The 25,315-nt window shown below is 41.3% G+C and overlaps 1 long non-coding RNA gene across 1 annotated transcript; it reads left to right on the top strand.

Annotated features, from left to right (window-relative positions):
• Window positions 1–12,879: 12,879 nt before the first annotated feature.
• On the top strand, window positions 12,880–13,690 carry LOC118565859. Its single transcript, XR_004932672.1, has 2 exons — window positions 12,880–13,193; window positions 13,276–13,690. It is a non-coding gene; the product is annotated as an uncharacterized LOC118565859 (long non-coding RNA).
• The last annotated feature ends 11,625 nt before the right edge of the window (window positions 13,691–25,315 follow it).

The raw sequence follows: 25,315 nt of genomic DNA, 5'->3' as shown, positions 1-25,315 counted from the left end.
CCTCTCCTAGCCTCCTAGCCTCCTTCTCTTCTCTGGTGTCTGGACTTGGGCTTTTTGGGGGCCATTCCAACCCTGCTGGAGGAGGAATGAACTGCGGTGTGACCCCAACCATTTTTTAGGATGGGACAAGGAACCCAGCACCTGTAGTTATTTATGAGTGCACTTGTGTATGTAAAGTTTATCCAAAAGAAAAATGCTTAATAGTGGTTGTGAAGAGCCAAAGATCCGTCCCCCCAGAGTACCGAGGCAGGCGCCGGGGGACCCAGAACCCCAGACGCCCAAAGGAACCCCCAGAGCACTTAGCCGAGACTTGAGATGTTGTTGGGACAGGGAGCAGTTCAGACCCGACAAATAAACAAAAAGGACACACACACAGTCTCATTCACACCTCACAACGCACAGACTCAAAAAAAAAAAAAAAAAGACGACGTACACACATTCGCACATAACATCCAATAATACCAGGCCCCAGACCCAGTAGGTAATCACTGAAATTGATTCACTTCCATACAGAAAGCCCATATTTTTTAATTTCAGCTGCCACATTATACATGCCAGATTAAATACTAATACATACAATTCAGCAATGGTATCAAGGCGTTACTTTATTGTGTCTGTTATACTATATCCGTTGGTTGTGCTGTTCTTTTTGCGTCTCTCTTTGCAGGTGATGAAGCAGACTGAAGACGTTTTATCATTCTCTTCCTTTTATCTCCTCTGTCTTTCACCTTTTCACCTTTTTTCTTGTTCTTCCTTTGCTCTCATACTTTTCCATTGTAGTGTCTATATAATTTGAGATATCCCCCGCATGAATTATAATAAAACCATTCACAGAAGCGATTCTGGTCCACTATCCGGCGTCTCAGGATGGGGAAGCAGTGCAGTACCAACACTGTTTACAGTGGGGGTGGTGTGCTGCTGCCTCGACTCGGGACGTCGTGTTTCAGTGGGCGGAATACTTCGAAGACCTCCTTAATCCCACCAACACGTCTTCCATTGCGGAAGCAGAGCCTGAGGACTCTGGGTCGGGTTCTCCCATCTCTGGTGCTGAGGTTGCCGAGGTTGTTAAAAAGCTCCTCGGTGGCAAGGCTCCGGGGGTGGACGAGATTCGCCCTGAGTACCTTAAGGCTCTGGATGTTGTGGGGCTGTGTTGGTTAACGCGGCTCTGCAGCATTGCGTGGACATCTGGGGCAGTTCCTCTGGATTGGCAGACTGGGGTGGTGGTCCCCCTATTTAAAAAGGGGGACCGGAGGGTGTGTTCCAACTACAGAGGAATCACACTCTTAAGCCTCCCTGGTAAGGTCTATTCAGGGGTTCTGGAAAGGAGGGTCCGTCGGATAGTCGAATCTCGGATTCAGGAAGAGCAGTGTGGTTTTCGTCCTGGCCGTGGAACACTGGACCAGCTCTACACCCTCAGCAGGGTTCTGGAGGGGGCATGGGAGTTTGCCCAACCAGTCTACATGTGTTTTGTGGATCTGGAGAAGGCATTCGACCGTGTCCCCCGAGGGATCCTGTGGGGGGTACTCCGGGAGTATGGAGTACCGGACCCTTTAATAAGGGCTGTCAGGTCTCTGTACGACCGGTGTCAGAGTCTGGTCCGCATTGCCGGCAGTAAGTCGGACTCGTTTCCGGTGAGAGTTGGACTCCGCCAAGGTTGCCCTTTGTCACCGATTCTGTTCATAACTTTTATGGACAGAATTTCTAGGCGCAGCCAAGGTGTTGAGGGGATCCGTTTTGGTGGCCTTAGGATTGCGTCTCTGCTATTCGCGGATGACGTGGTCCTATTGGCTTCATCAGGGCGTGATCTACAGCTCTCACTGGAGCGGTTTGCAGCCGAGTGCGAAGCGACCGGGATGAAAATCAGTGCCTCCAAATCCGAGACCATGGTCTTGAACTGGAAAAGGGTAGAGTGCCTTCTCCTGGTTGGGGAGGAGGTGTTACCCCTAGTGGAGGAGTTCAACTATCTTGGGGTCTTGTTCACGAATGAGGGGAAGATGGAGCGGGAGATCGACGGGCGGATTGGTGCAGCGTCTGCTGTGAAGCGGGCGCTGTACCGATCCGTTGTGGTGAAGAGAGAGCTGAGACAAAAGGCGAAGCTCTCGATTTACCGGTCGATCTACGTTGCTACCCTCACCTATGGTCACGAGCTTTGGGTCGTGACCGAAAGAACGAGATCCCGGATACAAGCGGCTGAAATGAGTTTTCTCCGTAGTGTGTCTGGGCTCTCCTTTAGAGATAGGGTGAGGAGCTCAGTCATCCGGGGAGGACTCAGAGTAGAGCCGCTGCTCCTCCACGTCGAGAGGAGCCAGTTGAGGTGGCTCGGGCATCTGGTCAGGATGCCTCCTGGACGCCTCCCTGGTGAGGTGTTCCGGGCACGTCCCATTGGGAGGAGGCCCAGGGGAAGACCCAGGACACGCTGGAGGGACTATGTCTCTCTGCTGGCCTGGGAACGCCTTGGGATTCCTCCTGAGGAGCTGGCCCAAGTGGCCGGGGAGAGGGACGTCTGGGCCTCCCTACTGAAGCTGCTACCCCCGCGACTCGACCCCGGATAAGCGGAAGAAGACGGACGGACATTCACATGCATAAATCAAGTGGAGGACTATGGCAAAAGCTGTACTGCTCCACTAGTGAAAGTAAAACCTGTTGAGCTCTTTTTGGCATTAAGAGAACAATTCTTATTGCCACATTGCCAGAAAGGACACTGGGGAAAAAAAATAAGATGGGATAAGGGCAGTCGCCATGACTGTCTAGGTCAGGGGTGTCCAAACTTTTCGGTACAGGGGCCAATATTGTCCAGTAAAAGGAACTCGAGGGCCAAAAAACATATCATATATATATATAAAACCATAATAGTTATTTTTTTTTAACCCCAAAAAATTATATATATATTTTTTTTACCTGCTCTACAAAATATGATCATTTTAAAAAAGAGTTTTTGCTCATTTGTCATATTAAAAGATTTTCGTCTAGCTTGCAAATTATTTTGAATAATTTAATTTGACTCTTATTGGTTCAGCCATATAAGAACAATATTTGGCTGAGTTGTTCTTTGAAAACATTTGCTTTAATTAGCCAATTTTAATAATTGAAGTCAAAGCAGATTTAATGCACCAAGGTTTGCATTTGAGTAATTAAATGTCACTGAATAGATGTTACTATAAAATTAAAGAGAATGTCAAAAGTGTGTTTATTGACAGATGAATACTTTGTGTTGAACATAACTATTTCAATTGTAGGCTTTTTACTTTTCTGTCATAATTTTGCCCTAATTAAAAACTAAAAACTTCCATCTGCATCAGCCACCTGGACCAAATCTTTCTTGAAATGCTGTTGGGGGCCACCCAGAATGAGTCCAGGGGCCACAAATGGCCCCCGGGCCGCACTTTGGACATGCCTCGTCTAGGTGGATTATATCATCAATATCCCTGGCTTTGAAGTAGCTTGTTTTTGTGTTTTATCCTCCACTAATCGGTATCGAGGTGAACTGCTTGTTATATCACTATATTGATTGTAGGACATATCGCCCAGTTTTCTGTTGGTTTATTTTGTGTTTTACTTGTCTGCATGTTCTGTAAATGAAATGGTGCAAACTAAATCGATCAAATAAATCATCCATATCCATATTATATCCATCCATATTATGTGGCAGGTTGTGAGGCAAAAGAACATGGAAAATTCAAAGAGGTGTGAAAACTCTTGCAAGGAACTGTACACAAACAAGACATAAGAAACAATTAAACAACAAGTAGTAGTTAAATCAATGAATTAAATCTAACTAAATTGCCAAAATATATATTAAATTCAATTCAAGCTGACATCAAAATACTTTATGTGCATAATGTGTTTCAATGTTTCCTGCAGATGTTAAGCAGAAGCTGATTGTTAAAGAAGAAGCTTCTTTAGACCACAGACCTCCTGCTGACCTGCATGATCCAAAGCCCCCCCACATCAAGGAGAACCAGAAGGGAGTCTACATCAGTCTGCCAGGAGAGCAGCTCAATGGGAAGGAGGTGATTAATGCCATCAGGTTTCCAGTCTCTTCTCCCATAAAGAGTCTGGATGATGAACAGTGTCTGCTGCTCTCACAGCTTTATCCAGACCAGATTAAAGGCAGAGAGCTTCCAGAAGAGAATGATGGAGAAGAATCCACCAGAATACAAGATCATGGAGATGCTTCCACTTCTTCAGAGGCTGAAGACAGTGAGAAGGATGAAGAGGACAGTGATGTAGAGCACCCTCTCTCTGAGCTGAAGCACTTGTCAGACTCTGGATATAAGAAATGTTCTACAGAGAAGAAAAATGTGGACTCACGAAGGAAAGTCCAGACAGGAGTGAAGCTTAGCTGTGAAGACTGTGGCAAAACATTTATTAGAAAATCACATTTAAACACACACATGAGAATCCACACAGGACAGAAGCCTTTCTGCTGTGATCTATGTGGACAAAGATTTAGCCAAAAATCAGCTTTAAACACACACATGAGAATCCACACAGGACAGAAGCCTTTCTGCTGTGATCTATGTGGACAAAGATTTAGCCAAAAATCATATTTAAACAGACACATGGGAATCCACACAGGACAGAAGCCTTTCTGTTGTGATCTATGTGGACAAAGATTTAGCCAAAAATCTAATTTAAACACACACATGAGAATCCACACAGGACAGAACCCTTTCTGTTGTGATCTATGTGGACAAAGATTTAGCCAAAAATCTAATTTAAACAGACACATGAGAATCCACACAGGACAGAAGTCTTTCTGTTGTGATCTATGTGGACAAAGATTTAGCCACAAATCAACTATAAACACACACATGAGAATCCACACAGGACAGAAGCCTTTCTGTTGTGATCTATGTGGACAAAGATTTAGCCGCAAATCAGATATAAACAGACACATGAGAATCCACACAGGACAGAAGCCTTTCTGCTGTGATCTATGTGGACAAAAATTTAGCCAAAAATCTAATTTAAACAAACACATGAGAATCCACACAGGACAGAAGCCTTTCTGTTGTGATATATGTGGACAAAGATTTATCGATAAATCAGGTTTAAACACACACATGAGAATCCACACAGGACAGAAGCCTTTCTGTTGTGATCTATGTGGACAAAGATTTAACCAAAAATCAGCTTTAAACACACACATGAGAATCCACACAGGACAGAAGCCTTTCTGCTGTGATCTATGTGGACAAAGATTTAGCCGAAAATCAGCTTTAAACACGCACCGGAGAATTCACACAGGACAGAAGCCTTTCTGTTGTGATCTATGTGGACAAAGATTTATCGATAAATCAGGTTTAAACAGACACATGAGAATCCACACAGGAGAGAAGCCTTTCTGTTGTGATCTATGTGGACAAAGATTTAGCCGAAAATCAGCTTTAAACAGACACATGAGAATCCACACAGGAGAGAAGCCTTTCTGTTGCGATCTGTGTGAAAAAAGATTTGGCAAAAAAACTACTTTAAACAAACACATGAGAATCCACACAGGAGGAAAAATTACTCTATGAATATTTACTCAAACTGCACAGCTGTTTACTGAGAGATGTTTGTTGTCATTAAAGGCAACAATCTTTACTTGCTATCCATCCATTTTCTTACTTGCTTTATCCCTCCATGGGGTCGCGAGGGGTGCTGGTGCCTATCTCCAGCATTTCAATGGGCGAGAGGCGGTGTACACCCTGGACAGGTCGCCAGTCTGTCGCAGGGCCTTTACTTGCTAGTTTCAGCATTTCTCTAGTAGCTAATTTTTAGTTGGCTTAAAAACATTCCAAGTTTTTTTTAATTTGTTAAATTTTTCAGACTGAGCTACAGCGAACTTCAGAATTTAAGTTGTAGAAACATGAATATTTATCCTTGACAGGTGAGTGACGTGCAGAGATGTAACGATGCAGTCAAGCCCCTGTCAGGGTGCAGTGATGCCTACTGCACCCTGGACATTTTTCCAGCACCTTCCTCCTCCCATACAGTCCGGTTCCTCACTCCACCACTTATTCCTGCCACCTGCTGCTACTAATTAAGCCAGGCTCTTTCCAACCTCCCTACATAAGCTTACCTCAGTCTGCTATTACCCGCCGGATCGTCTGCTCACAACCGCTCTCAAGCACCTCTCGTATCCCTCCTTCCTGCTGCTCCCCTGCACGCACCAGCCTTCGTCCCTCATCGCCCTCCTCGCAGTCTTCTTCTCCTCACCTCAGCCTCACTCACCCTCCTCGTGCCTGGCTGTGACTCTCCTGCTGTGCTGCTGGCTCTTCCCCGACCCCAGCGCCCTCCCGCTTTCTCAGGAGGCTTCCTGGCTCCCAGCGTCTGCCTGGCTCCACAGTGCAGCACCTGCAGTCCTCCAGTTACCTCCGGTCCGCCTGCTCCTGCCATCTCCATCATCCCTTCCCAGCCCGGTGAAGACTGTCGGTCACATCCTCCACTACTCATCAGTTTTCTATAAAAGCTCTTAAACAAGGCTCTGTGTGTGTGGCTGTGTTTGGGTTCATCAGAACGTTTGCTGACAGTTTCTGATTCGATTTTTAGTTCCCAAGTTCATGTTTTTTTTTTACATTTTTAATTAAATGTATAGCTCATATAGTTTCTTTTGTTTTAACATCTGCGTTTTTATCCTTGTTTATTACTGTAATTGTTCAGTAAGATAGCTGAAATTACAAAAATCGATTACTAGACATTCATGAAAACTAACTACTCATTTTTACTTTTTTCACACTTATTTCATTGTGCATCATAAATCCTTTTATGATCAAACATTATTGTAATCACTTGAACATGTATGTCTTCATATCAATGTAAACCTGTTCTATAAATAAAGCAAAACTTATATTCAGACGCTGGTGAAGATTCTCAGTCATCCAGGTCATGATCATTCCAAAAAAACAAAACTGGACCTTTTTTTCCAAAGTTTGAAGACGTTTTGCTTCCCATCCAGGAAGCTTTCTCGATTCAAATGTCTGGAGTTGTGTGGAGGTCCAAGGATTATATTATTGACCAACAAATGCCTAGTTATGGCTTAGATAACATGCAAATTAAACCAAAACTGGTCACCCCCTTAGTAACGGGGAGTCGTTAGGGTCATTACTGGGCTTACAGGAGTGATCTTGTGCTCATTGTATGGAGGTGAGCATTGAGGTGAAGTTTGGTAGGAATCAACCCTGTTGCTGTGTTATAAATTTTAGAGAGTTGGAACCTAAGGCCTCCTCCTCTGTTTAAGGTTGTTTTTTCTCTCCTAACGTAGATGGCTTCCTTCACACCCCTTTCAAACCATCTGTCTTCTTTGTCCAAAATGTGAACATGTTGGTCCTCAAAAGAGTGTCCTTTGTCCTTAAGGTGTAGGTGGACAGCAGAGTCTTGTCCTGAGGAGGTAGCTCTCCTGTGTTGAGCCATGCATCTGTGGAGAGGTTGTTTGGTTTCTCCAATATAAAGATCAGAACATTCCTCACTGCACTGAACTGCATACACCACTCCGCTCATCTTAGGTTTGGGGGTTTTGTCCTTGGGATGCACCAGCCTCTGTCTGAGGGTCCTGTTTGGTTTGAAATGTACTGGGATTTTGTGTTTGGAGAAAATCCTCTTGAGTTTTTCAGAGACATCAGCAACATATGGGATGATGATGTTTATAGATTTGCTTCCTCGATGCGAGCCGCTATTGAATCAAAACAGTCTCACGGTCGCTTCTCCACTACGTCACATCTATGAAACTCCAGCCCTGCATCCTGATTGGCTGGACAATAAAATGGGTTGGAGAAATCACTCTTAATCGAAGATGTCCCAGATGGATGTGAGTGAAGCTAGGCGGAGCTAAGCGGAGTGAAATCCATCTGGCTAGGGTCAGGTTACCGTTAGAGACCATATAAAGTTACTTTTCTAGTCTCACCTGGAGTCCAGCAGATCTTTGCCACTCAGCTCTCATCAAGCAGATTGATAGATAGAAATAACTTCATGGACTTGAACTTTATTCTCAGAGGAGGTAAATCCATCTGGCTAGGGTCAGGTTAGTGACTTCAAGCTGTAGCCAGTGGTGGAACGCGGCTGTACGTCACACAGGGTCGGGGGGGGGGGGGGCTGGAGACTCTCGCAGCATTCAATGGGGGAGAGACAGGGTAACAGAGTCCATCCTGGACAGGTCTCCAGTCACAGGGCTAAAATGTAACAGTTTTATAAACTTCCAAAAAGTTAACTAATGCCTTTTGATAAACTCGTAAGTTCTGATAATTAATAGTTGTGCAATAATAGGCAAAGCAGAGACTGATTATTGTACTGTGTTAAATTGAAATGTATGACGTTGTCATGGTGATGGTGGTGTGTCCCGCGTTGTTCCTCACAAGCGTCCTGTTGTCTCACATTTGGTCATTTGAGATCTGGTCACCCTGTGAAACAGCTACAGAACCGAGGTCCTGAATCCATGGTTGAGCGTGTGGAACCACAAAGTCCCACTTTTAGTTTTAAATCACTTCCCTGTTGTCTTCAGTGTTTCAGTAGTGAGGTTCCACTTTTATTGTCATAGAACATTTTATTTATAAGCCCCCTAAGATCACTCTATAGATAAACATGTTACTAAATAAAATAGTAAAAAATAGCATAGCAAGAACTTTGAACATGTTTTCACTCAGATAGAAATGAAGTCAGAAATATACGACAGCGTACGGCTGTGGTCGGCCTTGTGTGTTAATAGGATGGATTTATACTGAATGTGACAGGAAGCCAGTGGAGTTAATGTTCAGGTGGGAAGTAGATGATGTTATGATGCAAGCTGTTGTCTTTGTACCAGCTGCAGTTTATGGAGGATTTTCTGGGGGTCAGGGAGGGAAGGGAAGTCAAATTATAAAGTGGAGAGGTTGGTGGACTGTGGTCCAGTTTGGCAAAAGTGTGAAGGAAGAACTTGATGCTGCAAAGACAAAAAGAAGTTAACCAGGCAATGTTATGGATGTGGAAAGTGAAGGAGAGGCTTTGAAGCTGAAAGGTGGGAGAGATGAAGGAATTGTTAATGGATTATTTTAGCCACTAACTGCCTTAGACTGTTGCTCTGTAGAGAGGAATGGAGAGAAGGAAATTATTCTCTTCCTGTAATTTAACACTTTCCTTATCAAGTAAGAATGCTATACAGCATTCTCACTTATTGTTTTCCTGTTTTTCTTTATTTTTATTATCAAGTGAGAATGCTATACAGCATTCTCACTTATTAAGTTCCTTCACGTCTTGATTATTATTCCGTACGTTTTTCGGCATCTAACTACTCCTGCATACTTCAACCGATTTAAACAATTTTCGTATCAAAACGTTCAGCTCGTTCACGACATTACTGCTATGTCTTTTTGTAATTATAACTTTTATAATATTTAAAATATTTAACTTTTTGTGCGTTTTTTGCTCTCATTGAAAATGAATGGAAAATCCTTCGAATTCTTCAAATATTTCAACTTTTTGACATCTTACTGCTTCAGCCTACTTTCAGCTATAAACGTCATTCAACTTTTAAAATGTAGTAATATCTTTTCGCTATTATGGTATGTTTCAGCTTTTTCATATCTTTCACCATTTTCGTATAGTAAGTCTTTAAAATAATTTTGGCTTTTCAAGAAATTCAGCAAATAACATGCGTTGCTATGGTCGTCAAGGAGGCTCTTTTAGAGTGCGCACTCTAGAAATTCAACAAATTCTTCTTCTCTGAACAACTTTCTCTCACTCGCTCAAATTTCACCCTATCCACATAAATTATACATCAAAACGTAGGAATTTTTGTCTGGATTCGGAAAATGTAACCATCATTGGTGTGGGATTTATAGATTTTTCGCAAATCACCTCAGAGCGACACTAACCCGAAACCTTCCCCATTCATTTCCTATGGAGCGGTTTTCAAAAATGACACCTGGAAATCCAAAACATCACATGTTTTCGCATCGTCGCTACTCCTAAACCGTTTCATGTAGAGGCGTGAGACTTTCACACATTCATGTCCCGACCCTTCTGGCGCTCACAAAAGAGAAATTTTGTCGATAAATGTTACGGTTTTGCCGCAGGAACAATTTGTTCGGGAGTAGCATTTTGGGAAAATGCTAAAACAGGATCAGACTTCAATCTCCCCAAATGAGGCACTTTTCTACATCGTCGCTACTCCTAAACCGTTTTATGTACAGGCATGAGACTTTCACACAGGAATGTCCCGACCCTTCTGGCACTCATAAAAAAAGAATTTTGTTGATAGCTGTTACGGTTTTGCCACAGGAACAATTTGTTCGGGAGTAGCGAATGTGCAAAATCCTTAAAACGCTTTGGAGCTTCATTCTTCCACATCATCCACTTTTTACATCGTCGCTGTGCCTACACCGATTTTTGTACAAACCTAAAAATGAACTCCATAGTCCTCAAAAGCCTGCTGATACTCAGAGTGAAAGAATTGTTTTGATATCTCTTATACTTTTTCAGCTACAGCGATTTGTTCGGGAACCTTTTTAGAGGATTTCTGAAAATCGCTAAAAATTCCCTTTATATCATAATTTTTTATGCCTTTATTAAACTTTTTCCAGCAAAAAACCGATAGCATGTCTTCTTCCCCTATCCGTTAAGAATTAAACGCTGAAAAAATTACATCTCTACCATTTACGGAACAGGAGATATGGAGCGTTGTTTGAGGCAAAGTTCTCCATTATAATCCAATAGCAGCCTCTGACACAAAGTGTCTGCACTTCGGTAGACGGCCCGCTGCATTGAGATACAATGGCAACTTTTGACGCCCGCTGCAGCGGCTATGATTAATGTAGGAGCCTGAAATTCGCACAGTCACTTCCTCTTAACATTTTAAAATTTTCAAGTGACTTTCAGCCATGTGTCAGTTTTCTGTCCCATTTTGGATGTCACATGCTTTCCTATTGGGCCTTTGCTTCCAACAGGACCTGGCATGATGCCCAGACACGACCCAATTGGCCAATACAGCACCTCCCACATGTGGGAAATGGCGCTACTGACCATTTTGGTCAAATGTTGAGTTCTTGGCCCAGATGTGGTGAGGCTGAGTTGCTAAAGGACGCCAATCTGACCCATGAACTTTGGTCACGTTTGGTGACATTAAGTATTGGCACCCCTTTTTGAGGCACTTCCCAGTACAGGATTTGGACCAAACTGACAGAGTACAATCACCCGGTGATACTGAACACAACCATGCTAGCGGCTAACGGTTAGCATGTTGCTAACCAGAAGTAGCTTTAGAAAGGTCCTACCAACCTCTGCTTAGCCGGGGTTGTTCTGTCTTTACAGACAAATAGAGGGCTACAGCTGTGAGGGAGTCTCCATGACAACCCTTTTAGCCAGAGGCTTCTAGGAGGTCCATTGACTTAACATGGCACCTTTCGAAGAGCACTGTGGGTGCTGTGAAGACCGTAGGAAGCTGAAATTCGCAGTGTTACTCCCCGTTAGTATTTTTGACGGTACCACGAGGCAGGCGCCTTGCTAAATTTCTTCAGAATTTTTTTAGTTGTTCTTAATCTTCAAATTCTTAAATTTTTTAAAATTTTTCAAATTCCTTCAAATTTGTTCAAATTCTCCAAATTTCTTTAAAATTTTTAAATTCTTCAAGTTTGTCAAATTCTTCAAATTTTTCAAATTCCTTCAAATTTTTTCAAATTCTCCAAATTTCTTCAAATGTTTCAAATTCTTCAAATTTTTCAAATTCTTCAAATTTCTTCAAATTTTTCAAACTTCAAATTCCTTCAAATTCTTCTATTTCTTTCAATTCTTCAAACTTTTTCAAATTCTTCAAATCCCTTCAAATTTTTACATTTTTTCAAATTCTTCAAATCTGATTTCAATGTTTTCTGCATATTCTGCTAAATCATTCTGCAGATTAGCATTCTCACTGCTGTTTCGCAGGAACAGCCTTTTCTAGTTGCTTTATTGTATTTATGTTCTCATGTTGTATATTTTATAATGTTGATTATTGTTGCTGTTATTGTTATTTTTAGCTGATGAGCCCAGTTTCAGTTGTGGAACTGATGCAGAATAATGCCAGTCATAGGAGTGAGGAGGAGGAGGAGGATGAACTATAGCTACAGCTAATAGGCTGAAAATGACAGATTGACAGATTGATCACTTTCAGGATGTAGCTGTATTTTTTAATATTTAATATTGTTTTTGATTTCATTATGATAAACTGCTTGTTTAGTACATGGTTACAAGCTGAATTAGTACTACTGTTGTTTTTTAATAATTAAATCTGCTGAAACATCTGATCTGTCTGATCAGCTGGTTCATCATCTGTTGTTTTTATTGTTGTTTGTGTGAAGATTTGCTCCTAAACTGACATCAGCTGCTGTGTTTCTTCCTGTTGCTTCATTAAAAACTTCATCCAGCAGCTTCATCTGAGTGAGGATCTCACCTCCCTGAACATCCAGATGTTGACAGACTCACAGACTCTAAACTTTAGTACAAATCATTTTAATCAGGCTGCAACACATCCAAGTTTTTCCCTCTTTGATAAAACAAGACAACTAAATTATAAATATTAAGCCTTTATTGCTGTTGTACATTATTGTGATATTTTCTTCTGTTTATTCAGAAGTCCATGCTGTAAATCAACTGATCTGCTGTTTCTGTGCCTGGATGTGATAAAGAAACTGATGTTCAGACCTGAACTGGGTCAGAACCAGAATAAAATCTATTTTAATATCAGATCCTTTTGTCAGACTTTAATCTAAACAAGAGAGAAACAAACAGTCAGTTATTAGCTGCTTCTATGTGAACGGAGATTCAGAAAGTTAACAGGATGACGACCAGAACTTCCCACTTTATCCAGAGATTTTATTATTGATCCGATCTGATGGAGAACAGAAGTTCTGATTGTAGCTTTGATCCATTTAACAGGTTAGTTTCAGTTCAGACCTGCAGGAACATGAAGATCAGAGATCAGCAGATGAAACAGGACTGCTGGTAGATCAGAATCTACCAGAATAATTTCCAGACTCTTTTTATTTCCTCATATTTCCAGTAATTCCTCTAAAGCAGCAGAGTTCTCCTTCTGGTCCAGTTTATCCAACAACAGCAGCAGGACTTTGTTCAATCTCTCAGCAGAGAGAATCCAGCTGCTAGATCCTCACTAAATCTGACCTCAGACCAGTTCTCCCATCACAGCTGGTACTGGAGCGCCACCTGGTGGTGAATCTAGGAACTGAGCGCATCTCCAGCTGAAGGTCTGATCCTGGAACATGAGGAACATCTGGCTGATTGGATCAGTTCACTTTGATTTGTTCTGTTCTGATGCTTTCCCTCCAGAACCACATCAGAACCTCTTCATTTCTGTATTGAATGGTGAACAAGCAGCAGTGATGAAGAGGATGAAGAGGAGGAGCTGCTGCTCCAGAAACAGCAGAAATGTTGGATTAGTTAAATATATGGGCTTTGTGGAGCCCCTTCACCTGATCAGGCTTTTTTTTAAGTTTATTTAAAAGGGACCATGTACGTTTAAAACATAAATATTACATTTGATTTACTGTACCAAAGATAGTCAAAGGCTAATTTTCATCTGCTGTCCCTATTCCAGGCCACAATTCATATTAACTCCATTCATCAGATAAAAACAGCAAACACACAGAAGCAGTTCAATGTGACACTCACCCATTACCTGTAAACAATCCTACATTATCAGTTCATTCAATGAATCATTCATACTTACACAAAGCCAGTACCATGGACAGAGAAATTATTGGTTACAATGTTGAGACATTTTTAGTATTGTTTTGGCTCATTTTAAAGTTCCTTATAGAAGTTCAGGTTTTGATATCAACAGGAAAACTGTTCCTGTGTGTCGTGGCCTTTACTGAAAACTCAGACTGACCAAACGTTGAGGAGCGAAGGGTACGATACAGTCGTTAGGAGAAGCTACTCGAGTAGATCTTATCAAGCCAACAAAGCGATAAACAAAGTTCAGTAAGCAGGCTGGAGCCAGGCCATTTAAGAGCTTGTAAATCAGACTTAGGTTTGAAAAATGCTTAAAAAACAATGTTTTCCCAAAATTCTGCAGGGATGGGGCTGAAATTGCTTTCTATCAAGGACTTTTAAAGCTAGCTTGAACACTGACTCTAAAGGTCTGATTGAGACCAGGCTGTCCCCATCAGGTGATACAGTAGGTCAGGTGGGAAAATATTAGAGCATGCTAAATGATCTTAGCTACAGCAAAACCAAAGACAGGGTCTAATATGCCTAAAGTATGACAAGTTATACTTCATCTTTTTGGTCAAGTTCTTGATATGCTTCTTAATATCAAGATGACCGCCTAACCTGACTCAGATATTTAAATTCAGATATTATATCAACCTTTGCACCCCTGGTGAAAATGTCTGACATTGGAGTATTTACCTTTGTTTTAGAATAGAACGATCTCTTTGTCTAGTTAGTGTTCAAACGACTGGTCAAACCATTCCATCACACTATCCACAGCTTTAGTAAGTTTGTCAGCTGCTAACTGTGTAGTTATGCTGTCATGACTACAAAAGCAGGAAACATTTAGGAGAAATTTGAGTTCGACTTTTAAGAAATGTCACTGTACAATATGAAATACTAGTATCTGGTGTCAGCAGTAGATTAAAAATCATTTTTACTCTTTATTATCAAATGTATACATAAAACAGTTTAGAGATGCTCCAATCAGGCTTCTAATTGGCTGTTAAATACTTCTTTGTTTTAGCATATGTGTACAACACAGTGTCATCAGCGTATAGTTGTACTTGTACATCATCACAGTGCTCTGCGAAGGTTAGCTGGTTCATACAGTTTAGATTATTAAATATTGTCAAATTATTAATTCTGGTGTTTTTATTTTTAATCCACAGTATTTTCCTACCAGCATTATCAAACAAGCTTTATAATTATAACATTAGTATGTGGTGCCTTTACAAGTCAAGCTGGATTATCCAGAATATCAGCCCATACCATGCCAGCACCAACTCTGAGCTTCATTAAAATGTAAAACAGCTGAAATCAATAATTTCTTCTCTGTTGTAGCTGACCCTGACCTGGACTGATGTTTTTTTTTTTACTTTAGCAGATAAACTTCTGGGATTTCTCCTCTCCATAGTTTGGTTACATATGTTAGCAGAAAAATTAGCTTTGAAACACCTCCTGCATGTTTTATCAGTGCAGCTGCTGCACATGTTACAGTCAGAGAATCAATATTAGCAGATCAAGCAGTTCTCAGGGTCCAAACTCCACCAGGATCACTGAGATGGAAACAGGATCAGAATCCTGCAGCCTGTTTCTCTCGGCTGAGCTGCAGGAACATGTTTCAGCCACAAGGTGGCAGCAGTTTGAAGGCATCATGAAAATCTGAGGTTTTATTTAGTGGCACTCATGAAGTCTGAAGATGGACAGTTTTCAGGATGAATTCAGTGATTTTTACACAATCTACTGAGAGGAGTGTGAGACCTGAGTGGATCAGAACCTTTTCCTCTGGTTAAATAACTCTGATCATTAAAACATCTCCACTTAGGAGATCTTGGTGCAGAGTTCTCCTGGACTTCATCTTGAAGGGGACCAGAACTTCTCAAGGAGACAGTTTTGTGTCTCTCAGTCCACCTAACCCTGGACTCTCAGGTCCTCCAGGTGGGCCAGCTGTTACCATGGTAACAGTGGGCTCAGTTCTACTAGAACTGTTCTGAGGTGTCCATGAACACGTCCTGCAGCAGGAACTGAGCTGGACCTCGGCTCAGGACAAGAACAGACAGGAAGATCAGAAGCTGTCAGACAGCAGAGAGTCTGCAGGTCCAACATGCTGCAGTCCTCCCAGAACCAGAACCTGAATGATCCAGGTAGTCTGGATGGAAACAGTGGAGGGAGGAAGCAAAGGGAGCAGAGGCTGAACTGTGGAGGAAAACCTGGAGTCATTCTGCTAAAATCAGTGATTCAGTCAACAGACACAGCAGAGAATGAAACATCTAGCAGCTTCTGGTGCTTCTGGCTTCTTGATGAACATTTACTGACCTGGAGGCACATCTGTCAAGGTTTGGATCACACAAAGTTTCAGCTTATAAATCTGGACAATCACATGAAACATTTAACAAAGTCTGGTGGTTTCTCACATTATTGCCTCCTCTCATGTTTTCTGATGTTGCTGCATCACAAAGTTTGACTAAATGTCTTTTTAACATCTAAGAAATGGTGGAAAACACTGAAATCATCAAAGCTTAATGCAGGGAACAGAAAAGTTAATCATAAATTCTGGACTGAAAATGTTTGTAGTGTTGAAACAGCAAAGATGTCAGGCTGCAGGTTGTGGTGGAAGAACATCTTTTTAAAGTAAATCTCTGTAAACATTGAAAGATGACATTTCCACCTTTCAATCAAATATTCTGCCCATAAACCAAGAGACATAAAAAAAGATTAGATTTTATCTTTTCTGATGTCCCTAAAAGTTATTTTTCCCTGACATTTTCTCTGTAAAATCAGGCAGTTATTCATGAAATGTATCCCTCTCTTTAACATTTTAAACAATTTCCATATTTTTAGTCTTACTTTATTTATTTCTCTCTCTGAGGAACAAGGAAAATACTTCATTACATCTTCAGAAATTTTAAGGAACTGTGCTTCTATCAACAAAGTGAAATTTTAACACATGAATAATAGACTCGTTTCATGTGCTTTGTAGTTTTTATTTGTTTGTGCAAAAGATTAAAAAAAATATGTATTTATATATTCATAGAAAAAAAGGGAATACTTCAGAACCTTAATAAGACAGAAGAGCAACAATTCCAGTTAAACTAGATGTCAGTGAACGCATCACAGAACCATCACGGTCTACAAAAATGTCAAATGTTGCCAAAGTGCTGTGAAGAAATGTACGAATGACATATAATATGTTTTATAAAGAAACGTTCATCCCAATGGGACAGAATCAGCAAAAGTTCCAGAAAATGTTAAAAACAGTGAACAATGCATAATATGGACTGAATAAAGCTTGGTGAAAGGGGAATGGACCTGTGAGCAACTAGAGGTAAAGTGCTTTGCTCAAGGGCACATTGACTGATCAGCAGATTGAAACCAGTGTGACTAACAACCATCAGACAGCAGATGATGATCCTCATCAGAAAGTGGAAAAGCTGCTGCTGAAGTCAGCTTCAGGAGTTCAGGAAAACATTCAATGATTTGCTGGAATCAGCGACTGCAATGAAAACTCTGCATGAAGCAAATATTAAAGCAGAAAAAGCTTCACAGATAGAAACAGCAGCAGTCCTCCAATGGTTCTGATCGGGTTTCCAGGTCTGCTTGTTGCACTTCCTGAGTTTGGAGGTTCAGGTCTGCTTGTTGGACTTCCTGAGTTTGGAGGTTCAGGTCGATTCTTTGCTTCTGTGGAGATAAACGGGTCGGTTTTATTCATGGAAGTAGAAAATAAAATAAAGAGAGACGATGTTTAGAGAGGATTCTGTTTCTCACAACAAAAAGTAGAATGACAAAAGGAATAGTTGATAAAGATTGAAATAATTAACTAATAATTAATTATTAATATTCAAAACTTGGATACAGTTTATAAATTTTATTCATCTATTAGATGGAGAAGTTTGCTCATCAACACAGTTCTCAGGATTTTAACTATCAGTGAAAATTATAATTAGTTCTTCTCACCAGAGACTTTGAGTCGACATCTGTCAGAGTCTAAGCCATCATCAGTCTTCACAAAACAGTAATACTCTCCAGAGTCTTGAGTCCTCAGTCTGGACACATGGAGTCTGATCCGTCCTTCTCTGAGGACGTCTTTGTCAAGCTGGACTCGTCCTGAAAACTGTTCACCCTGAGACTCTGACACCTCAACTCCATCATGGACCTGATAAAGGATTAAATCTCTATGATCTGTGATCTGTTCACAGAGGATGAACAGATATCTCCAGGGTCGATCAGGTGTGGTGGTGAAGGTCCACTCCAGAGTGATGCTGTGGTTCTCCTCTGCCTGATAGGAGCTCTGTGTCACATTCACTACAAATGTTGCTGCTGAGGAGACAGAGAGGGAAAGAGAGGAGCAGACACACTGAGAACTGGAACACGGGAGTCTTTAAACTACATCTCTAGAGCTTTCTGTCCCATGATGCTCTCTGTGCTGTCAGAGCTCTGCTTGATGCTCTTCAAGTCAAACTGCTTGATCAGATGCAGCTGGAGGATTGAAGTGTTCCCTTCACTGACAGACTTTTCACTGATTATTGATGGATTTAGACTGAACAAAGAGAAGATGGAAACTGACCACAGAGACATGAGTTGAGGATGATGAGCAGCAGGATCCTGCAGATCATCTTCTCCCTGTGAGAGGAGACAGAGGAGGAGAGTCAGCAACACATCAGCTCCAGCATCAGCAACACACAACCAGCAACATCTGAACTCCTTCAGCTCAAAGAAGGTTGTTCTGTCAGAGATCATGACTGCCACCTGCTGGTGATAAACTAATACAGCAGCAGAGAGACAGCAGGACAGCTTTCCATTCTCTGCAGCTGCTGAACTTTTCATGTGTAAAAACAGCTTCTGGGTAAAATCAGTCTGTTATAATTCACGAGGAGAAAACATCAGTGAGGGAAACCTGGAAATCCCTGAAAGAGTTTTCTTTCTGTTCTCAGTTTCTTCATCACATGCTGGGCTGTATTAACCAAATGGGTAACTGGGTAATTACCCAGGGGCCCCTGGTCTCTAAAGGGCCCAGGGCAGTGAGGGTACAAGCAAAATATCTGGTCCTCTCCTGCTTCATGTTAAACTAGAGAGAGACGTTGGGAGACCCTCACTGTGCCTGTGAACCTGAGTTAAGACTTTCTCCTCATTGGTCAATCCATCCACATGAGGCGGGTCAAAGGTGACGCCAATCAGTGAGTTTAATGGGTTGTGTGACGTCAAGCGTCACAACTCAGCTCAGAAAATTCAGACGTGGAAGCGTGAAACAAGAGTTCAAAAAGGAGGACATCAGAAATGCTGAAAATATAAAGTTGCTGAGTCAGCTTCCATGGTTTAAAAGTGGTTGTTTATTTATTATTGTGAAACTGCCAGCGTAGTTGGTCAATGTTAGCAGATTATACTGATGCTGCTGTGTTTTTGTGTTCATACCATGACAGTCCAAGAGGAGATGTAGTGCATTTGTAGTTCTATGAGCATTTAATTTGTGGATCAAAATACACTTGATGACAGAATTTGAAGCAGTGAGTGTATTTACTGTTTATTACAGTAATCTATTCTGTAATCTGCCAGATTATGGTAACCTTAGAGTCGTGATGATGGGGCCTCTAAATATTGTTGCCCAGGTTACAGCCAAGTGTTAATCTGGCCCTGATCATATTTGTTAAAGTCAGAATAAACATGATGAAGTTTATTACTACAGTTTTTAAACAGAAAATCTGTACAAAGTTAAAGCTGATTAGACACAATTAAAGAATGTTTCAGGGTTTTACTAAACAGGAAAGCAGAGCTGATGTTTGTGCTGGAAAGCAGCCATTTGTGATGAGCTGTGATGTTGGAGCAGAGTTTTCTTCAGACTGACCTCTTCCAGCTACCATCCACTGACAGTGAACAGTTGATCTGCTGATCCACTCTCAGAGAAATCACTGTTTCACTGCTTCAATGGACTGAAGGAGTTCAGTCAGGATATCAGCTGTTTGTCTCCAGCAACTCCTGCAGGGAAATAAATACATTAAATAAACAGACATGTACCTCCGTCTGCTGATAAACTAGAAGTATTTCTAAATTAATCTAGAACAAAACATATAACACATTCATATTAACCAAGTTAAGCTAAAATAAGAGGTCAGAGATAATAAAATGAGGCGTTTGGGAGCCAAAAGAGCTGACTCGTCTATAGGAACCGAGTCAAAGTTGGCTCTTTGAGCAGAACATACCAACCAATATGTGGGTGGGGTTACCGCTGCATGCCTGTATGTTAGACAATTGTTCATGAGAATTAAACACCACCACCTCTTTTGCCACCTGGAAACTACTCTGATCAAAAGTGTCCAACTATTTCTAAACGATTTGCTTTCATAGTAACCAGATAGTTGTTGCTACTTATCCATCATGACTCAAGGTGTAGAATCCCTCCTTTAAATGTACAGCATGTTCTCTGAGGACTTGTATAAATAAATGCTGTAACACTAGATTATATCATTGTCTCTGGTTCTATAACTATTTCTCTAGAACACAGAAACTCTGTGTGTGTTTATGAAGTAAAAACATAAATCTGCTGTAAACACATACATTCAGATTCTAACGGGTTATAGTGTGTTATAACAATAATTATCAAGCAGAAATCATCAGATTAAAAACGGAGCAACAATAAAATAGAACAGACCTGATCTGATGAGGGAGTGTGTGTCAAACGCGGAACGCTGGTGGAGTCTAAATTGGACATTCCAGTGACATCCTGTAAACTGCCTGTGAGCCGTTCATGAACAGTGGGAAATTGGAGTCTCAAAGCTACAAACCTCTAGACTGGGTGCTACACACTTTTACCCATTTACCAACTTTAGCAGATTTTCTACTGGACAAAGGTAGTAGACCTCTCTAACAATTTTTCAATTTGTAACAACGACTATTGACAAATTTATCAACTTCTTCATGTGGTGATAAATTTCTTTTGTTAACCACCCTTGAATGCATCTTGGTCTCCAAGCTCACGACGTTCCCAGAGCCCCCAGCAGTACAGCTGCCTGAGCAGTGACGCAATGAGCTCCCCCTCCCACTAAATGTATTATATTTTTACAGTTTATTATGGAGCTCGGAGTATGAGATAAGATCACTGTCAGAATAGACTTGTACATAAAAGGACAATTGTGAGCACATTAGTCAGAAGTTGTGCATAACAAACATTTGTAAACTCATAATAATTGAAATCACATTCAAAAGATAACATTTAGTTTAAATAGTTACAACTTCTATTACTAATATATACAAATTTCAAGTTTAAATTTGTGTTTTATTCTTCATGAACACAAACAACAGCGGCTGCTTGAGAATACAGATTTTTTTTCTTTGAGAATACAAATTCACAACAGTGGTCTGACGTCATCGTTTCCAAGGCTGGTTAATGGAGCACAGAGTGCCAAGATAGGAGCCGCGCATGCGTTCTTCAGACTGACCGCTTTCTCAGAATGCACCGCGGCTGCAGCTTGATTCAAGACAGTGCAAACAGAGCTCACAGTGGTATGTTAAAATTCCCTTTTCTGCTGCTGTTGTTCTTCAGAAGTACGTTTTGAGATCATTTGAGGCGAGAACATTATACTTTTAAGCTTCCCTATGTAGCCTGTTTACAGGGTTGGTGCGTAATTTAAAAAAAAGTCCGACCTTGAGCGGACCAGAGTGATCAGCAGACCTTCGAGGAAAACCGCAGCCAGGGCTAATTTTAGTCCGTCTGTAGTAAACTCCTGTCGGCCTATAGGTGTGCATAGTAACCGCGGGTTATGATTTCTTTGTTTTGTGTTTATCTGACTGACGTGTGTTGCTTTAATAACTCAATACTTGCTGGAATAAACTGTAAATGTCTCCCAAGGAAGACAGCATATACAAATGTATTTATACAAATGTTTTATCTTTGGTCCAGAATCAAGCTGTTATATATTCAACTAATTATTAACAGTTACTAACATGGTTTAAAGGTATACTATGCAACCGGGGTTGATTTTCCAGCGAGGCTCCCCCCAGAGGGCGAAAGTAAAAGTGCACTGTCGTAAAGATGCTCAGCTGTTCTGGTTTCCCCAGGCGCGGTTGTTTTGAGCTTAGCAGACAGGCGAACGCAACGAAAAGTGGAAAAAACGGCAGTACAAACAATGACTAACACAGTGAAGGTATGAACATCAAGCTTCCCGCAGCGCTATCTTGGCGAGGTGGCCGCCGCCTCGCCAAGCCGGTTTTATTATTATTTTATTTTTTTTATGTTGGCCAGACGCTACCACCACCGCCTCGCCAAGCCGCAGCCGCCGCCGCCTCGCCAGTTTTATTATTATTATTATTATTATTATTATTTTATTATTATTTTTTTTTTATGTTGGCGCAAGCCGCAGCCGCCACCGCAGCCTCGCCGCCGCGGTAGCGTCTTGCCAACATAAAAAAAACAAATAATATTAATAATAAAAATAATAATAATAATAATAAAACTCGATATGCTTGCATGTTTATTTGACGTTAACACGCGGTTCTTTGTTGTTGCTTTCGCGCGTGCATATAGTGAATGGCAGGGGCAAAAAACACATGGAGTTCTCGCCGTAAAGAGAGACTTCTGTGTGTGCGGGCCGAGAGCTCTTGCAATTGCAAGTGCGGTATTTCCCCCACAGAACCCCAGTGCGGCCGAGAAAACCTTTGTTCGACCTGAAATGACTCATTTAATCATCCAAAACGGTATGGAACACATTAATTAACTGAAAAATGTTGCATAGTATGCCTTTAAAACAAATAACTCCTATTAAGATCTTATACAAATAGACTAACATCCATCCATTTTCCAAAACTGCTTAATCCGTCATGGGCTCGCGGGGTTGCTGGTGCCTATCTCCCAGTGTTCACTGGGTGAGAGGCGGGGTGCCTATAAACTTACAATTAAAAATAGTTGGAATGGAAATTAATTTACTGATTATTTAATGTATTTTACAGGTGGTGAAAAAAATGAAATGAAGCAGCATGTGTCCATGACTACAACTGATCTACGTTAGGTCAGATGTAGTCATGTTCACTTAAACGTGCAGCCAGCTGGAGCAGCTCCCTGTCTTCAGCCGCCGGATGGTCGTCCTCTTCTTGATCAACCTCCTCATCCTCCACGTCCAGCTGGTCACCTGCTGCTATACTAATATTGTGGAGGATACAGCAGGCGGTGATTACTTTTGGGGCAAACGTCAGCGGACCTCCAGCACCCTTAAGAAGATGGAACGCCACCGTGTCTTCAGACCACCAAAGACACGCTCAATGATGTTAATCAACTTTGGTGTGGTGCCTGTTGTAGCGTGCCTCCACTTGACCTGTGCCAAATATAAAATTAACTTGTAATTTAGGTAATATGCTGATATGTCTTAATCTTCTATCCAAGTAATATAATCTATGTATCAATTGTGTGTCATTGCTAGCTCTATTTAAGGACAAGAAGGTAAGAGATCTTACTGGCAAGCTGTTTCCCTATAGGATGCACCACAGGCCAGCCAGCAGAGGGTCAGCAGCACCTCCATCTCCTGTGGCCATCCATGGGCCTTCTGGATGGGCAGCAGCTGAAGGAGGAGGACGATGGTTTCAGGTCCCTTTCATTAAAAAATATGTGGAGGATTGGCACAGAGGTGTTTATCCTCACATATTTTGGTTTGTTTCTTCCTGTAAATAACAAAATGCCACAATGTTACCATAATTGTTTTTTCAATTCTCACCTTTTTCACAGCATAAAACTCTACTGCTTAACATGAGATTAATATTGTTCTCAAGCAAGAAAAGGTCAATGTATAATGTGTTGTAAAAATAGTCAAGTATAGTAAATGTAACAAATGGCTTCCCTTCTCTGGTATTTTTACCAATTTCACTGAAAAATGAGCTGAAGTAACTGCACATAATTTATAGATTAATCACTGTAAAGATGGGCAAGACATAGAAATAACTTTTCATTTCAACAAATAGATTAACCCTACTGCCATACTGTTACTAATATATTCAAATTGTGTTTTTATTTATAGAGAAATGGTCACAATTTCAACCTGATTTTGTGTTTTAATACCATCCTCAATGTTATTTTTAAGATAAAAGTAAGAAACAGGCTGTCAGTCTATAAAATGCCTGCCAGTTGGTTAGTGGGTGAGCAAAGCCCTTGCCTTTCTGAGCCTCCTCTGCCGCATCAATTCTTCTCCTTCCTTGGATTTGCCTCCATAACTGCGCCACCTCCTGTTCAGCCTGCTGGTAAAGCTGACCAACGACCAAAGCAACAGCAATATTGCTCATTTTGCTTCTACAAAATGCTAATTTTTTTTAGAAGATTTGATCGCCTCTACAATATTAAAAATATTGTTTTAGAAATGCTTTCAATAAGATCTGATGGTGTAGTGTATAGTTTTGAATGTTAAGAATAGTGCCAAGAAATGTGCGGTGTGATGACCTCACGAGTACGCTTCTGTTCCAATACACAGAGATACGTGCTGCGTGCTCGCGGTCTCGTCAAGTCCGATCTTCCTATGTTGCCAAGACCAGACTTGACAAGAACGCAAGTTCGTACTGGTATAGTACGCATGCGCGGCTCCTATCTTCGCACCATGTGCTCCATTAACCAGCCTGGGAAACCGTGACGTCAGACCACTGTTGCGAATTCGTATTCTTAAAGAAAAAATCTGTATTCTCAGGCAGCCGCTGCTGTTTGTGTTCATGAAGAATAAAACACAAATTTAAACTTGAAATTTGTATATATTAGTGATTGAAGTTGTAACTATTTAAACTGTATGTTATATCTTTTGAATGTGATTTCAATTACGAGTTTACAAATGTTTGTTATGCACAACTTCTGAATAATATGCACACAACTGTCCTTTTATGTACAAGTCTATTTTGACAGTGATCTTACCTCATATAGGAGAGTCTCTTTATTCACTAATACACATATGTGATTCATACATGCACAGGACAAGTTCCACAAATCCACAGCTGGATTCATGCAAGCACAAAAAAATCCCCAAATCCCCAAAAAATCACGCACACACAGAACAAGATACACACATGTACAGCTCTGGTCTTTAAACTTCACTGCATTTGTGTGTGGAATTTTGAGACTCCTCTGATGTCCCCCGATTCACGAATGCATTTTTTAAACAGAGAATGGTTCGCAACCAATCAGAAGCCTCCCTTGTATAAGCCAATCACAGGAAGTACTCCACCTGGGGGGGCGGCTTACTCATAAGCCAATCACATTCGACTGTTTCAGGAAGCGCGTAGTATGAGCACAATGCGCTTTCAGACCTCAGTCAGCACGGATTCTGACAACGTCCAGTGGAGGCGTAGATAAAACATAGAACTTTTTATGCCTAGCTTGTACTTTGTTATTATTAATTTTAATTGGTTTATTGGTGCAACTGTAGCATAGTTCCTAAGGGATACAGAGAAAGAGATAGTTTCAGATCAGGCTTCAGAGCAGCAGCCGTTTTTTTCCCTCTCTCTCCACAGGTGGTTCCTCATGAGCGGGGAGGCGCCGAGCAGCAGGTGTCCGCCTCCACCCTCCGGCCTCGCAGCCGACGTCGAAAGCCGCCTCTCTGCTCCCTTAAAGTCTCTCCGGATCCGCCCGCAGCCGCTCCTGGTCTCTGAGCTCCAAACGTTTAAAGGCATACTATGCAACATTTTTCAGTTAATTATA

Source organism: Fundulus heteroclitus, chromosome 14 (genome assembly GCF_011125445.2).
Source record: "Fundulus heteroclitus isolate FHET01 chromosome 14, MU-UCD_Fhet_4.1, whole genome shotgun sequence".
In the NCBI taxonomy this organism is placed as follows: domain Eukaryota; kingdom Metazoa; phylum Chordata; class Actinopteri; order Cyprinodontiformes; family Fundulidae; genus Fundulus; species Fundulus heteroclitus.
Note: the sequence above shows the minus strand (reverse complement) of the source record. Positions and strands in the feature narration are given on the sequence as shown.